Below are 16,220 nucleotides of genomic sequence, written 5' to 3'. Positions count from 1 at the left end.
AAATGGGATTAGGGTTAACACCATCAATTCCCTCCCTCAGGGTTCAGAGAACCCTGCAGAAGAGGAAGAGTAAAGATCGCCAGAGTCAGTGGGGATGGAGGACACCAAGTGAACGAAGTCTTCTAGACACAACAAAACGGAGACTCATGATTTCCCAGAGCCTGCGGCAACATATACAGAGCCTGCACAGGTCTAAACCAGATTGCTTCTGATGCTGAGAGAGAAAGTGAACCCAAAAGCTGCCTCCAATGAATAACTGTTCACAAAGGAAAAAAATCATTTTCTCAATGGAGTCTCACTGGTGTAAGACCCACACTCACAGGTAGGTGAGCCCCATAACCAACAATAAGTGGTCAACACAAAATTAACCCAGTGGGGTTTTTTTTGGAGGGTGGTTCATTTGTTTTTGTTTGTTTGTCTGTTTTTTGGCCCCCCTTTTGTCTCAGAATGCTTTGTCAGAGCTTTTTGTTTTAATATTACAGATCTTTTGCTTACATATTATGATTCCTGATTTTGTTTCAATGGGTTTGCTGTGTGTGTGAATGTGTGTTTATCAGTGTCAGTGTGTGTTTCCTACAATTCTTCTTTTGCATTTTTTTCTGTTTATTTGTTTCATTCTATTAAGGCATGTTTGTTTTTAATTTATTTTATTTATTAGTAGTAGTATTATCATTATTTCAGAAGCATGTTTGTATTCTAATAAGAGAGAAAAAGAGAGACTGTGCAGAGAGAAGTAGGGGGATCTGGGAGGAGTTAAGAGAGGAGAATTATAGTCATAATATTAGTATAAAAATACTATTTTCTGTAAGAAAGAAAGAAATCAGGCAGTGGAAGCAGAGACAGGCAGATTACAATAGCCAAAAATAACTTAATATATCTTGGGGGTAACACTGACCAAAGAAGTGAAAGACCTGTTCGACAAGAACTTTAAGTCTTTGAAAAAATAAATTAAAGAAGATACCAGAAAATTGAAAGATCTCCCATGATCCTAGATAGGTAAGATCAACATAATAAAAATAACAATCCTACCAAAAGCAATCTGTAGATTCAATGCAATCCCCATCAAAATCCCAACAAAATTCTTCACAGATTTTGAAAGAACAATAATCAACTTAGATGGAAAAATAAAAAACTCAGGATAACCAAAACAATCCTGTATAATACAGGAACTTCCAGAGGCATCTCCATCCCTGACATCAAACTCTATTATAGAGCTACAGTAAAGAAAACAGCTTGGTATTGGCACAGAAACAGACAGGTTGACCAATGTAATTGAATCAAATACCTAAATATTAATCCATACACCTATGAACACTTGATTTTTCACAAATAAGCTAAAAATATACAATAGACAAAAAAAAGCATCTTCAACAAATGCTGGCATAACTGGATATCAATGTGTAGAAAATTCAAATAAATCTATAGCTATCCCCATGCACAAAACTCAAGTCCAAATAGATTAAAGACTTCAATATAAATCTGACCACACTGAACCTATAAAAAAAGAGAGTGGGAAGTAACCTTAAATGCATGGGCACAGGAGATCACTTCCTAAATATAACATCAGTAACACAGACACTAAGAGCAACAATAAATAAACGGGACCTCCTGAAACTGAGAAGCTTCTGTAAAGTAAAGGACATGGTCAATAAGACAAAACGGCAGCCTACTGAATGGGAAAAGATCTTCAACAACCCCACATCAGACAGAGGACTGATCTCCAAAATATAAAAAGAACTCAAGAAATTAGACACCAAAATTCCAAATAATCCAATTTTAAAAATGGGGTACAGAGCTAAATAGAATTCTCAACAGAAGAATCTCAAATGACCAAAAGACACTTAAAGAAATGTTCAACATCCTTAGCTATCAGAGAAATGCAAATCAAAACGATTCTGAGATACCATCTTACACCAGTCAGAATGAGTAAGATCAAATGATAGCTTATACCGTAGAGAATGTGGAATGCTCCTCCATTGCTGGTGGGAATGCAAACCTGTACAACCACTCTAGTAATCAGTATGGTGGTTTCTTAGGAAATTGAGAATCAACCTACCTCAGGACCCAACAATACTACTCAAATATGTACCCAAATGATGCTCAATCATACTACAAGGACATTTGTTCAACTATGTTCATAGCAGCATGTAATAGCCAGAACCTGAAAACAACCAAGATACCCCTCAACCAAAGAATGGATAAGGAAAATGTGGTACATTTACACAATGGAGTACTACTCAGCCGAAAAAAAAAATTACATCTTGAAATTTGCATGTAAATAAATGGAACTAAAAAACAAAAAAAGAAAAAAAAAAAAAAAAAAAAAAAAAAAAAAAAAAAAACATGCTGAGTGAGGTAACCCAGAAAAGTGAGCATGGTATGTATTCACCCGTAAGTGGATACTAGTTATAGAGCAAAGGCTAACAAACCTGTAGTCCATGATCCTAGAGCAGCTAAATAAAGTTAACTCTAAGAAAAACATACATAGATTTGACCTGGAAATAGAAAATAGGTTAGGTCACTTAACAAAATTGGGAGCATGGGAGTGGAGGGAGAAGTAAGAACAGAAGAGGAAGAGAAACAAAGGAGAAATTGAGTGAACGGGACAGCCACGATGGAGGAAGGACAACAATATTTTGATTGAGGGAGCCATTATGGGCTAGCAAGAAACCGAGCACTAGAGAAGTTCCCAGAAATCCACAAGGATGACCCCAGCTAAGACCCTAAGCAAAAGAGGAGAGGGTGCCCAGACTGGCCTTGCCCTGTAGTTGGACTGATGAATATCTTAAATGTCACCATAGAATGTTCATCCAGTAACTGATGGAAACAGAGGCAGAGACCTGCAGCGGAGCACTGGGTTGAGCTTCAAAAGTCTAGTTGAAAAGTGGGAAGAGTGAAAATGTGAGCATAAAAGTCAAAACCATGATGGGGACACCCACTGAAACAGCTTACCTGAGCTAATGGGAGCTCAGCAACTCCAGCCAGACAAGGAAGGAACCAGCACAGGTTCAAACTAGATCCTCTGAATGTGGGTGACAGCTGTATGGCTGAGACGGACCGTGAGATCACTAACAGCGGTACCAGAATTTATTCCTACTACTTGTACTACTCTCTGGATGAATACATTGCTCAGCCTAGATGTGGTAGGGAGGGCCTTGAACCTTCCGCAAAGTGATGTGCCTTATCTTCTCTGAGGAGTGTATAGGGGGTGAGTAGGGTAGTCGGTGGAGGGAATAGGAGCAGGGGAGGGAGTGGGAACAGGGATTGGTATATAAAATGAAAAAAGATAGTTTATTTTCTTTTAAAATATAAAATAAAATAAAAATACCCATTTTGATTTCCTGAAAAAAAAATTAGCCAACAAACTAAATAAAACAAATTTACCAATGAGCTCTAAATTTTCAGCAGGATTAAACACATTAAGAATGCTTGAGCTTGGTAGAACCCAATGCACTCTTGTTGTGGTTGTTATAATTTAATTAAAATTAGTATATTGTGGTATTAGCACATAAACATATCAAATTTTCAACAGAGGTTGTCAGCTAAACCAACAGACAAAATGAAATATAAATAATTACATGAAATTGCTACTTATGAGGACAAGAAACTAAATACGTCCGTTTTGATGGCTATTCTTCATTGCCAACTTGACTATATCTGGAATGAACTGCAATCCAGAAATGGAGGGCACACCTGTTAAAGATTGTCTGCTTGATGTGAAGTGGGTGGACCCAGTTCTAGTCCTGACCTTTGAGGTAGGAAGACATACACCGTTGATCCAGATCTTAAGGCAGAAGACACAGGCCTTTAACACAGATCTTGAGGTGGAGAGAGATACCTTGAATGCTGGAAGTCTATATAAGGACATAGAAGAAGCAAGCTTTTGCTCTTTGCCTGCTGGCTCTCACCTTGCCAGCACATCTGTTCCTTCAATGGCATTGGAGCCTTTTTCTTAGGGATTCCACCATATACAGAAGACCAACTGAGACACCCAGCCTTGTGAGGTGGATTCTTGGTCTTTCCATTCACAGCTAGCCATTGTTGGATTATCTAGACTACAGCCTGTAAATCATTCCAAAAAAATCTCATATATACATTGAGAGAGAGAGAGAGAGAGAGAGAGAGAGAGAGAGAGAGAGAGAGAGAGAGAGATTTCATTGCATAAGTTCTGTGACTCTAGAGAATTCTGACTAGGAAATCAATCACATAAAATCAAAGAAGTGAAATATCAGTTCCAACAGAAAAGCATAAAAGATTCTTTAAATGGAAGGAAAAGGTCAGAAGTAGCATTTATTATGTAAGCCTAAGGCAATATCATTTCTCATTTTAAGAGCTAAGCAACAGAATGGGGATGCCTTTAGAAAGGGAAATTAAGAGAAGTCAGGTTATACAATTGTGTAAGTCAATCTTGGGAAATTCCCCGACGGTCCTGATATGACCCAGGAAACTGCATAAAGTTAAGCCTACCTTCTGTCCAGGGATCAGAGAGAGTATATGGTTAATTTTCTGCCATCAAAAGAGAACAAATAAGAACCTGTTGGTTCTGAGCACAGACGAACGGAGTGAACACTGAAGGAGGTGGGTTGAGCTGCTTTCCCCTAAGAGCTACGAGCACATGCTCCAATGTGTCTCTCTCGTCTTCTATATCCATCATTAGCTTCATTCACATTCCATTCCGGTGATTTGTCTTTCTGCCAAGATCACTAACTGCTACCCAGCTCAGAATTGGCAGTTGGCTTCACTTCATGCTTGCAAGAGGAAGTGTTATAGCATGCACCCTACTCCACCCCTGCTGTCAGCCTACAGATGTGACCGGCTCCCCAGGATCTTCCTGCCTTCTCTCTTCCTCTGGATTATGCACAACCTGGTTTCTTCTCTCAGCATACTGCTGGCATAATTTATCTTTCCAACAATAGCATTCTAATTTATGAGTACCTGAAGGCCTGCCCTCATGTTGTGACTGGCATACCCAGAAAGAATGTGGGCAAGATCATCACCAACAAGCCTATCCAGAGGTTCTTTCCAAGGTGGTCCCAGATCCTGTCAAGTTGACAACTGAGATGAACCATGAACTAAGACTGAGAGAAAAATGTTATTATGGTATTTCCAAAAGATATCTGAAATTCTAAAATGAGTAAACAGTAACTTACAAAAACCCCTCTAAATAATATACATGAAAATATATTTTGCTGAATTATTGAGGTGGTTTTGTGTTTTGGGAATACTTCTGATATTCAAGTAATAGAGATTTTTATTATAGATATGATATATAACATGGTGGATATATGTATATCAAAGATCATTATATTAAATTCTCTCCTTATAATGAAAACAAAGCTTAAGCCTTGCTTAAACCTGGTAGCTCAAGCCTAGTCCTAGCTACTATGGAGACTGAGGAAGAATTACAAATTAAAGGCCTGCCTAGGCAACTGTGTGAGAATTTATCTCAAAGATAAAAAGCAAAAGATCTAAAGATGTCGATTAATATTAGGGCACTTGCCTAGTGTACCCAAGATTAAGGTCCCAGCATGGTAAAGCATATAAAGATTCATTAAAAATAGTTACAGACTCAACGCATGTTTGTTTCACACCTGTCTATCTAAAGCTTCCCAAGGACCAGAGTATATCCATCAAGGCACCACAGTGAGGTGCCTATAATTTTATTGTGTGGTCCTTTTAATATTCATTCATTGATTTTATTTGAGTGAAAATTTAATGATAGATCTATCATATAATCCTACCAATGTCAACTATTTCTAGACCCTATCTCTATTCCTCTATACCTGAAATTTTATAAATTGCCTTTAACTTACACCTACTTTGAGAGTCTCATTAAAAAAAATACTGGCCGGGTGGTGGTGGTGGCACACGCCTTTAATCCCAGCACTCAGGAGGCAGAGGCAGGCCGATCTCTGTGAGTTCAAGGCCAGCCTGGATTACAAGAGTGATGGAGGAAGGTCATTGGTTAAATAATAAAGAAACTGCTTGTCCCTCATAGGTTAGAACATAGGTGGGTGGAGTAAACAGGACAGAATGCTGGGGGGAAGAGGAAGTGAGCTCAGACGCAGGGCAGCTCATCGCCAGGGCAGATGCAATGAACCTCTGACCCAGGATGGACATAGGCTAGAATCTTCCCAGTAAGCACACCTTGGGGTGCTACACACATTATTAGAAATGGGCTAGTCCAGGTGCGAGAGTTAGCCGAGAAGAGGTTAGATATAATGGGCCAAGCAGTGTTTAAAAGAATACAGTTTGTGTGTTGTTATTTCGGGGCATAAGCTAGTCAGGCAACCAGGAGCTGGGGCGACAGGAACACAGCCCGCAGCTCCTACTACACAAGAGCTAGTTCCAGAACAGGAACCAAAAACTACGGAGAAACCCTGTCTCGAAAATCAAAAAATAATAATAATAATAATAATAATAATAATAATACTGCATACTAAGGGGTTTTTCCCCATCTAGTTTTTTCCCAGTATCTTCTATTATTAAAATAATTTGTGGTGCATATGCTCTGGAGAAAACTTTATCTTTCTGTGTACTGACTTGGGAGAAAAGCAAAAGTAGACATAGGAAGAGTGCGTTCCCAGTCACATTTACATTTTTAAATTTTTGACATGGTTTTATTTACCTATTGTGTATACAATGCTGTTCCAGTATGTATGCCTACACACCAGAAGAGGGCACCAGATCTTATTATAGGTGGTTGTGAGCCACTGTGTGGTTGCTGGGAATTAATCAGTGCCCTTAACCTCTGAGCCATCTCTCCAGCTTGTCATGGTTTTAAATATGCAAGAGACATTTTTAAAATGACCCCCAGACTTCTTTTTCATAAACATGAGATGTAACCTCACCATAGGAATAAAGCTAGGTCAGTGTCAGACCAGGTTAAAAACTAACACAACAGTCAAGTGCTGTGTTGAATAGCCTGGTACTACAATTTTGTATGTTTCTCTTATCAAAACAGGAAGAAAAAGATCTAATTCATCCTATCTTACTGATTAATCAGTAGCCTTTATTTATTATTTATGCTTTTCAGTAGTTTTTACCTTTGCTTAAGGGGAAAGTTAGGTGTCATTTTGCCGCAAAATATGCTAAGACCAAGTAAAATGTCCTGTGCAAAACTCAGAGCCTGAGAAAATGGAAGAACACAAACATCAACAATGATTCTAACCCACTACCATTTGAAATGCAACGTAGGGCAGTGAAGGGAATTCTAGCTCCATTGAGCAAACATCAAAGGGACGAATTTATCAGAATATTGCCTTGTTTGACCCAAAACTTCCTGTGAAATGAATCTGTGGGCATTATAACTATAGTTCTTTGTTGACTGTGATACTTTAGGTCCTCAACAAAAATATTGTGTGTTTTGATCATATAAAGATTGTAATCTTTTTTTACTATTATATTATCATGGTTTATTTTTGGTTGGTAGTGTTCTGTAACTAGTATAAAAAAAGATTACCTCCTCTGCTCTGCCTTCTCTGCTAACCAGAGAGCAATGTGTTCCCATGGACTAAGTAAGAAATATGTGAATAGCCCGACTTATTATAATTTGCTCTGTTTTCTCTGCAGTACATCCAGGAGGCAAAGTCAAGATAACATTTAATACTATGTAAACATATTTTCTGTATTGTTTACCAGAAAAAAATTGCCTTCATCTCAAATATGTAAAGCAATTTGAGTTAATAAGCTGTGGTTAATAAGTCTTTATTCACAAATGCCCACCATTTCAAATGGAGTGTCAGAACTATTCTTTCCCCATAAAGAACAATAGATTTTAAAATATGGATTTGGAGCCGGGCGATGGTGGTGCACGCCTTTAATCCCAGCACTCGGGAGGCACTGGCAGGCGGATCTCTGTGAGTTCGAGACCAGCCTGGTCTACAGAGCTAGTTCCAGGACAGGCTCCAAAGCCACAGAGAAACCCTGTCTCGAAAAACCAAAAAAATAAATAAATAAATAAATAAAAATAAAATAAAATATGGATTTGGATGTTATTTCGCCAACAAAGATCTGAAGATATGAAATTATGCTAAGTTACAGTCTACTATCCCTAATTCTCCTTTGAAGTGACACAAAAATTAAATAATTAAAATAAGGTAACATATTCTGATCTTTTTTGGGGAGGGAGGTGTTTCAAGACATGGTTTCTCTGTGTAGCTGTGGCTGTTCTGGAACTCATTTTGTAGGCCAGGGAGACCTCAGACTCACAAAGATCCACCTGCCTCTGCCTCTGCTTCCTGAGTGCTAGGATTAAAGGCATACATTACTATGGCCAACATTTAATATGGGATGTCCTTTTGCACACTGTGAATATATATTGCTTTTATTGGCTGATGAATGAAGCTACATTGGCCTATGGCAGGGCAGAAGACATCTGGGTGGGAACTTCAAGCAGAGAAATGGGTGAAGAAGGGCAGGATCAAGAAAAAAAGCAGTGAGCCACTGGAGCAGAAAGATGTGCTAGAAAACAAGTGATGTCACAAAGTCACGTGGTGGTACACAGATTGTTAGAAATGGGTTAATTTAAGAGTTACTCAGTAATAAGCCTGAGCCATCTGCTAAGCAATTGTATTTAATATTAAGACTCTGAATAATTATTTTATAAGTGGTTGTGGGAACTGGTGGATGGAGAGAAATTGGTCCAGTGGGACTGGGCAGAACAGAGAAAAGCATCAAAGCTACAGGCATTGATCCTGACTTTTATAGTTGAACTAAATACACAAATAATTTATTGAAATCGCCATTATATAGATATAAATAGTGACTGGAATTAGTAAGAAAACAACTTTCTTCAGATTAAAAGTCAGTAGAAGGTCTTGAGATATCTAGCCAGCTCACGGTCTTATTCTCTATGTATGTTTAATATGTATTCATACTATGTACAAATAAACATATGTACTTTATTCTCTTCCCCAAGAACACTTGTTAAGAACATGAAAGAAAATAAGACACTGTTTCGTGTGACTTCAGTTCTTAGACAGAAGCAATGGATGCCATAACCTATTTTCCACTTTATCAGCCTTAATATGACAAATAGAAGACCACAGCCAAGCAAGCTGAGTGACAGTAGATACACTATCCTTAATCTAACTCCCTGACATATACATGTTTGCATGAAAATAAGAGCATGCTAATGAATTATATCCCAATAGTTTACATGTAAACCAATCATGTTAATATATTAGTATAAATTATTCATTTAAGTTTTATATTTTGGTTGGGTTTGGTTTGTGATGGAGTTGAACTTACTATGTAGCCTTGAGCTCCTGATCCTCCTGCCTCTACTTCCCAAATGCCAGGACTGCAAGTATATGACCCCTACAATGACCTCTGGTTAAATTATTCATTCGGGGTGCTTTACATTTTTTCTAATGGAGAATGCTTTATTCTCTGAAGACAGTCTTTTGACATGAATGAAATGTCCCTGATGTTCAATATTATTGTATTTCTATCCTGAGACACCATCACAGTCACGTCTCCTAATTAACCACACAAGTGCTCGCTTCAGGTGTCTTTCCATGGGACTTCATTTCAAATGTGAAGAACGTTTCCCTTTGAGACATGGCCAGTGATACAGCAGAAGTGACCGGCCACTGACAGGACAACACGTCATTGCCATCTGCTAAATTCATGCTCAAAATCTGCACAATCGTGTTACCAAAAAAGAAAAAAGGGTTACATTAAAATGTCATAAACTTCTAAGTAGACCTATGATTTTGCAGGGGGCAGCCTTTATGATTTTCCTGACTGCATGTTAGATTTCTCCAGCTTTCCATTTAGTCTATGGCTTTTTGAGCCACAGCATTGTAACAGCTAGAAAATAATTAAGTTCCCAGCTGATCAAGCAATGAAAATGCCACCTCCCTTTCTACAAGGGTTTCCACACATAATGTAGGTTACACAGGTTTTAGGGTGCCAAAGGAGCAAAAGAGGGTGCTGTGCTAACTCAGGGAAAATAATAGTGGGAAACCAATTATGTGGAATTATGTGGAAAAATTTGTGTTCTCAGGCACTAGGAGTTCAGGGGTAAAGTTTTGAAATACTGGAACTCACATTTTTTTGAAGTTTGATTTCTTTTTTATGTGTTTGAGTGATTCATCTGCTTGTGTGTGGTGCCCTTCTGTGTTCCTGGTGCCCACAGAGGAAAGGACAGGTCATCATATCCCCTAGAATGATCTACAGATGGTTATGAGATCTGTGTAGGTGCTAGCTAGACACAAGAGGTCCTCTGCAAGAGAGAAAGCACCACTTGCTCTTAAATTTTGAGCCAGATTGTAGCCTCTGGAAGACTCGTATTTAAAGAGAAGTATCTTGGTAACCACATCTACCTTAAGAAATTGAAGGAAGCTCTCGGGCCCTTGAGGAAGTATTGGCAGTAAAACATAGCCTTTTCTGATACTCTCTGGAGAACAAGGAGAGCATCCTAAGGAACATAAAGAGTATGTAAATAGGAGCCACTGCCCCCTACAATGACCACTGCTGTTCTAGAGCTGTAAGGGAGTTCAACAACCTAGGGAAGACCACTTGTCTGCCACCATGCTGTCCTGAAGTCGTTCTTGCCCCTAGTTTTTTACTACAGTTCTCTGACCATTGTTCCCAATGATCAGACACCAAGTTCACACATGTGTGCAATGAAATCTAAATTTGAAGAAACAAAAGCTCTTAACAGTTGTCAGAGTGTACCATGTAACTCTAGTTTGTGGCCAGTGTTGAGAGACGCCATGGTCGGAGTCCTCTGATAAATGGACAGCTTTTCTGCTCCAGAACCAGAGAAGAGAGTGGAAGCATGATACGGAGTCAAGATGATAGCAAACTGGTCAAAATTGGCCAACACTTCTCAGAGAAAAAAAGCAAACAAAGTGGCAGAAATGATTGCAAGAATATATTCACAGTTTATGTAGACTTATACCAATATGGCTAATACATTACAAAATGTGTATCGGTTAAAAAATGCATAGGGTCCAAAGTATACGATTTCCTAAGGTAATATATAACCTGATCATTTGATGTTTTCAAGTTATAGAAACAGAGAGAAAAGTGAAGGGATGGCTTAGTGGGTAAGAGCACTTGGTACATAACCATGAAGAACTGAGTTCAAATGCCCAGAACCCACAGAAGCAAATGTGGTCTGATAAGTCTGCAGTCCAGGCCTATGGAAGAACAGAGAAGAGGATGCTAGGGGATTATTGGTAATGTAGGAGAGAGGAAAGACCTTGACCCAGAGGAGGAAGATGAAGAGTGACAGGGTGAGACACACAACCACTGGTCTCCAAACAGACACACGGGTGCATGCGTCTTCACACACAATTGCACATGTACACATACACACAGACAAATACAAGTAAACCTACAGAAAAGTTTTTAAGGAATATATAAAGGTTATGATTTAATCTTTCTTACCCTACTTCTGCCACATAATTTTTAAAAGTTGAATAATTTGTCATAAAAATGTATACTCAAGATATTGGTAATTTTCATAAAGAAATGGAATGTAGCTCACTTAATATCCAGACTTTATTCAGTATACAAATAGCAAAACTGTCTTAATATTAAATATAGTATCACCTTTCAACGGATTTAATTTACCATGTGAGTAGAGAAATATATTCTCATCCCATCCTGAGTACTTGAAAGCAAATAACTAATTTTACTATTGTGCTAGAAGATACTCTAAATTCTGCATATACTGAATTAGGGAAATAAATATGAAGCATCTTAAAAATATGATTATTGCATAATGCAATGGACTTTGTAAACACATCTTAAGATTAGCCAAGATTCAGACAGTCAACACAAGGAAGAATTTGCAAACAACTTACTATAAGACAACCCCTTCATTCTCTACTGTCCCAATGTGTATATCATCACATGACTTGACTTCCTTGCCTCTCTTACCAGAGGTGCAAACCTAAAGGGCTACCTAAACTTGCATTTGAAATTCTGAAACTGAGTTAACTAAACTTTACTATTGTAATAGCAAAACCAGGTAAAGAAGCAACAAAGAAAACTATAGGCCAAATAAATACCTCTGATGAAGACAGATGCAAAACTCTTTAATAAAAAACATTTGCGAAATGAATACAGACATCTATCAGAAAGATCACCCACCATGATCAAGAAAGCTTTATCCTGGAAATACAGGAATGGTTTAACATATGTATGTCAATAAATGTAATAAATCATGTAAATGAACTTAAAAACAAAATCACATGATTATCTCAGTAGATGCAGAAAAGGCCTTTGACAAAAATCTCAGGGTGCCTTCATAGTAAAAGTCTGAGAACAGGAGCAGAATAAACACCCCTCAACACAATAAAGGCTACATATGACAAACAGCAGTCAATATTATCCTAAGTGGAGGAAAACTCAAAGCAATTCCATTAAAATAAGAAATATGAGCTGGGCGGCGGTGGCGCATGCCTTTAATCCCAGCACTCGGGAGGCAGAGGCAGGCGGATCTCTGTGAGTTTGAGGCCAGCCTGGACTACAAGAGCTAGTTCCAGGACAGGAACCAAAAAACTACAGAGAAACCCTGTCTCAAAAAAATAAAAATAAAAAAATAAGAAATATGAGAGGGATATCTACTGTTTCTATTCTTTTTCAACACTAATTCTTTAAGCACTGGGTGTAGCAATAAAGTAAGAAAAGGCAATTAAAGGAATAAATAGAAAAAGAATTACTCAAATTATTTTTATTTACAAATGATATAATATGATATATAAGAAATGCTAAATATTCTATCCAAAATATTGTAGAAATAATCAACAATTTCAGCAAAGTGACAGCATACAAAATCAACTTACAAAAGTACAGCCTTTCTGTATAGCAGCAACAAACACACTGAGAAAGAGATCGTGGACACTGCCATTATCAACAGCCTCAAAGAAAATAAAGTATCTAAGAATAAACCTAAGAATGTGAAAGACCTCTGCACTAAGAAATATAAATCTCTGAAGAAAGAGATTAAGGATTAGTGTGTCCTAAAAAACATGAAAATATCTCTCATGCTAGTAGATTGGTAGAATTACTTTTGTGAAAGTAACAATTCTACCCAAAGCATTTATGTTTCAATGCAATCTTGATCAAAATATCTAGGAGATTCTTCACAGAAATAATAAAAACATACTAGAATTCATATGGAACCACAAGAGAACTAAATACCCAAAGCTATCTCGAGCAAAGGAAAAAAGCTAGAGAGATTATCATTACAGATTTCAAAATATATTACAGAATTATAGTCATAAAAGCAGCATGGTACTGGCACTAAAACTGACATATAGACTAGAGCATGTGGTAGAAGACTTAAACTTGAGTACATTTAACTACCATCATCTGATATTTGACAAAGAGTTGAAAACCACACACTAGAGAAAAGTCAGTTTTGTCAACAAATGGTGCTGGAAAAACTAGATGTCCACATTTAGAAAAATGACATTAAACTCATATATATTACTTTGAAAGATAAAACTAACTCCAAATGGATCAAATTGAAACCTGAAATTTCTAGAAGAAAACATGCAATACCTTTAAGATGCAGTTGTAAGAAAAAAACTCTAGGGGTACAACTCAATTTTCCCAGGAATTAAGGTCAACAGTTGATGAGTAGGACCTCATAAACAAAAAGCTTCCACACAGCTAAGGAAACAACCAATTATGGAAGAAAAAACCCACAGAGTGGGAAGGAATCTTTGACAGTAAATACATCTGATAGTGGGTTAGTATCCAGAATATATGAAGGACCCAAAAAACAAAGAATGAAGTAAACAATATAAATAAATTAAAAAAAAAAAAAGACATGCCGTGGATCCAAACAGAGAGTTCTCAAAAGAAGAAATTAAAAAATGGTTAAGAAATATCTCAAAATTGCTTAATATTCTTGGCAAGTAGAGAAATGAAAACTAAACTACTGTGAGATTTCATCTTCCCTCCGTCAAGATGGCTGACATCAACGAAACAACTGAAGAGCATGTTAAAAGTACCAGAGAAGGAAGACAAATCCTCATTCACTGTTGGAGGAATTGCAGACTGGTGTAGCCACTGTGGAAGTCAAAGTGGAAATTTTTCAAAAGGCTAGAACAGAAACTACCACATGGCCCAGCCATACCACTCCTGGGCATATACCCAAAGGACTCAACTGTCCACCTCACAAATACTTGCGCAGCCATGCACATTGGTCCACCTCACAAATACTTGCACAGCCATGCACATTGCTGAGGTAATCCCGATCCAGTAAGACAAACATCACAAAATTTCTCTAATGTGTAGTTCCTACCCCCAAATTATTAGGTGTGAGTATATATAATTTGGAGTAATAACCAGGAAATTAAAAATAGTGCAGAAGGGGCACTGGGAAGTGGGAGAGCAGGAAATGAGTGCAATGAAGATAAAAGGTGGAACCAGGAGCAGTTTTTTTCTGGGAAGGGGGACGGAGGTCAATCCAGAGAGAGAGGGAGAGCAGAAGGGTAAATAACATTGAGGATGTTTGAAAAAGTCCTAAAGAATCATGCTGTTTTATGTCTTCCTAAGTTTTGCAAATATTATATATAAGTGTGTGTGTGTGTGTGTGTGTGTGTGTGTGTGTGTGTGTGTGTGTGTGTGTGTGGTTCAAATGAAGTTATACCAACATAGCTACTACTAGAGGTGGTCATTTTCCACCAAGACCCATACACTACCTAATAAAAACCCCAGTACAAGTTTGAGAGATCTTATTTCAAACTGTTGATCCAGGAAGTCCAAGACACCCCAAAACAATGCAGGTTATTGGTGTTGCTTTGGTTGCCTTCCAGACAAAGATAAGGTAATTGCTTAACATGGCACATACTTCAGACACAGGATTTGGAGAACTTAATTGGCTCTGCCCTGTCACTCTCTTCCTTGAGGACTAGCTCCCAGTTTCTGTAGGAGATATGTAAGCTGTCAAGGGGGAAACAGTTAGTAGTCCTACCTAGATGTGATGTTTATAAACTACAATAACCACCAGCATGTCAAGATATCCCCAAAAGTGCAGTAGTGGCCCTTATACCTTCTTATACCTCAGAGTTAACCAACAGCTGTCTAATTGGACTTAAGTCCTGTTCAATAGCAACCAAAACCATGCCTGGTTCCACAAACACAGCTTATGAGCACAATGCAGTAACTGTTTTCCATTGATTATTGGTTAGGGTGGATTGCAGGAATGGTATCCCCTCCCAGTGAATTCCAAATGTCCCAACACTTAATTCCCTTATGTAAAATGACACAGTATTTGCACATAATATGCACACCACCTCCTGCGTACCTTAAATATAAATGCATAATACAATATAAATGTTACATGGATTATAGAAATACTGTCATTTAGTGAATAAGAAAGGTCTATACCTGCTCATTTGATGCATTTTTTTCCTAATATTTTCAGACAGTTTTGATCGAACCTAAGGATATAGAATACAAACTGTATTCCATTTTGGAAGGCAACAGTTAAAAAGAGAGCACAAGAATTGAAGTAACAGATTGGAAAACTTTTGAAGGTCTTGATTCAGGAAGACAGGGAGACAAGGGAGAGGCTTAGAGCCAAGGAAAACAGGTGACATTGTCAAAGCAGATGCATGCTGATTCCATTCTTGTAAAACAAGGCCGTCTTTGTGTTCTTACTCATTGTTTTCTATTGCTCATGTGATTTCCTCCTTATTCATTCATTGCCACCCCTCAAAACATCCCATTATCTTTCTATAGAATTAGTGTTTATTAAATGCCTGTAGGGTGTATTTGCTCCATAGAATAGATTCAGGCAAAAGCCAAAAGCTATAGGCAACTCACTCAGAAATCCTTTGAAAAGAAATATGATTAGGATAGGTCACATGAGAGGCAGATCATGTGATTATTGAGAATTACATTGTATGATCACAGTGCCTCCAGAAATGCTTCTAAAATATCACCTTTTCCTCAGCGCCACCTTTCTTTAAGGTTTTCTTCCCTTCTGAGCTCATCTGTGGAGAAAGAAAGAGCAGCCTCACAACTGGAAAGAGCCAGGACATCCATCTCCTCAGGCTCAAAATTAGTGGAGGCAAAGATAATTAACAGATAATGTCAATGCAATGAAGTGTTGTCATAAGATAATGGTCTCCTGCTGCTGTACAAATGTGACGAGGAGCTCATTCTTCAGAAACAAATTTCAAAGTTGAGAAAGGATTTTCATCCCGTAAAATAATAACCTTTACACAATGCTCTATTCCAGC

This window comes from Chionomys nivalis, chromosome 17, assembly GCF_950005125.1.
Source record: "Chionomys nivalis chromosome 17, mChiNiv1.1, whole genome shotgun sequence".
In the NCBI taxonomy this organism is placed as follows: Eukaryota; Metazoa; Chordata; class Mammalia; order Rodentia; family Cricetidae; genus Chionomys; species Chionomys nivalis.
The sequence above is the reverse complement of the archived record's forward strand: the minus strand, read 5'-3'. Positions refer to the sequence as shown.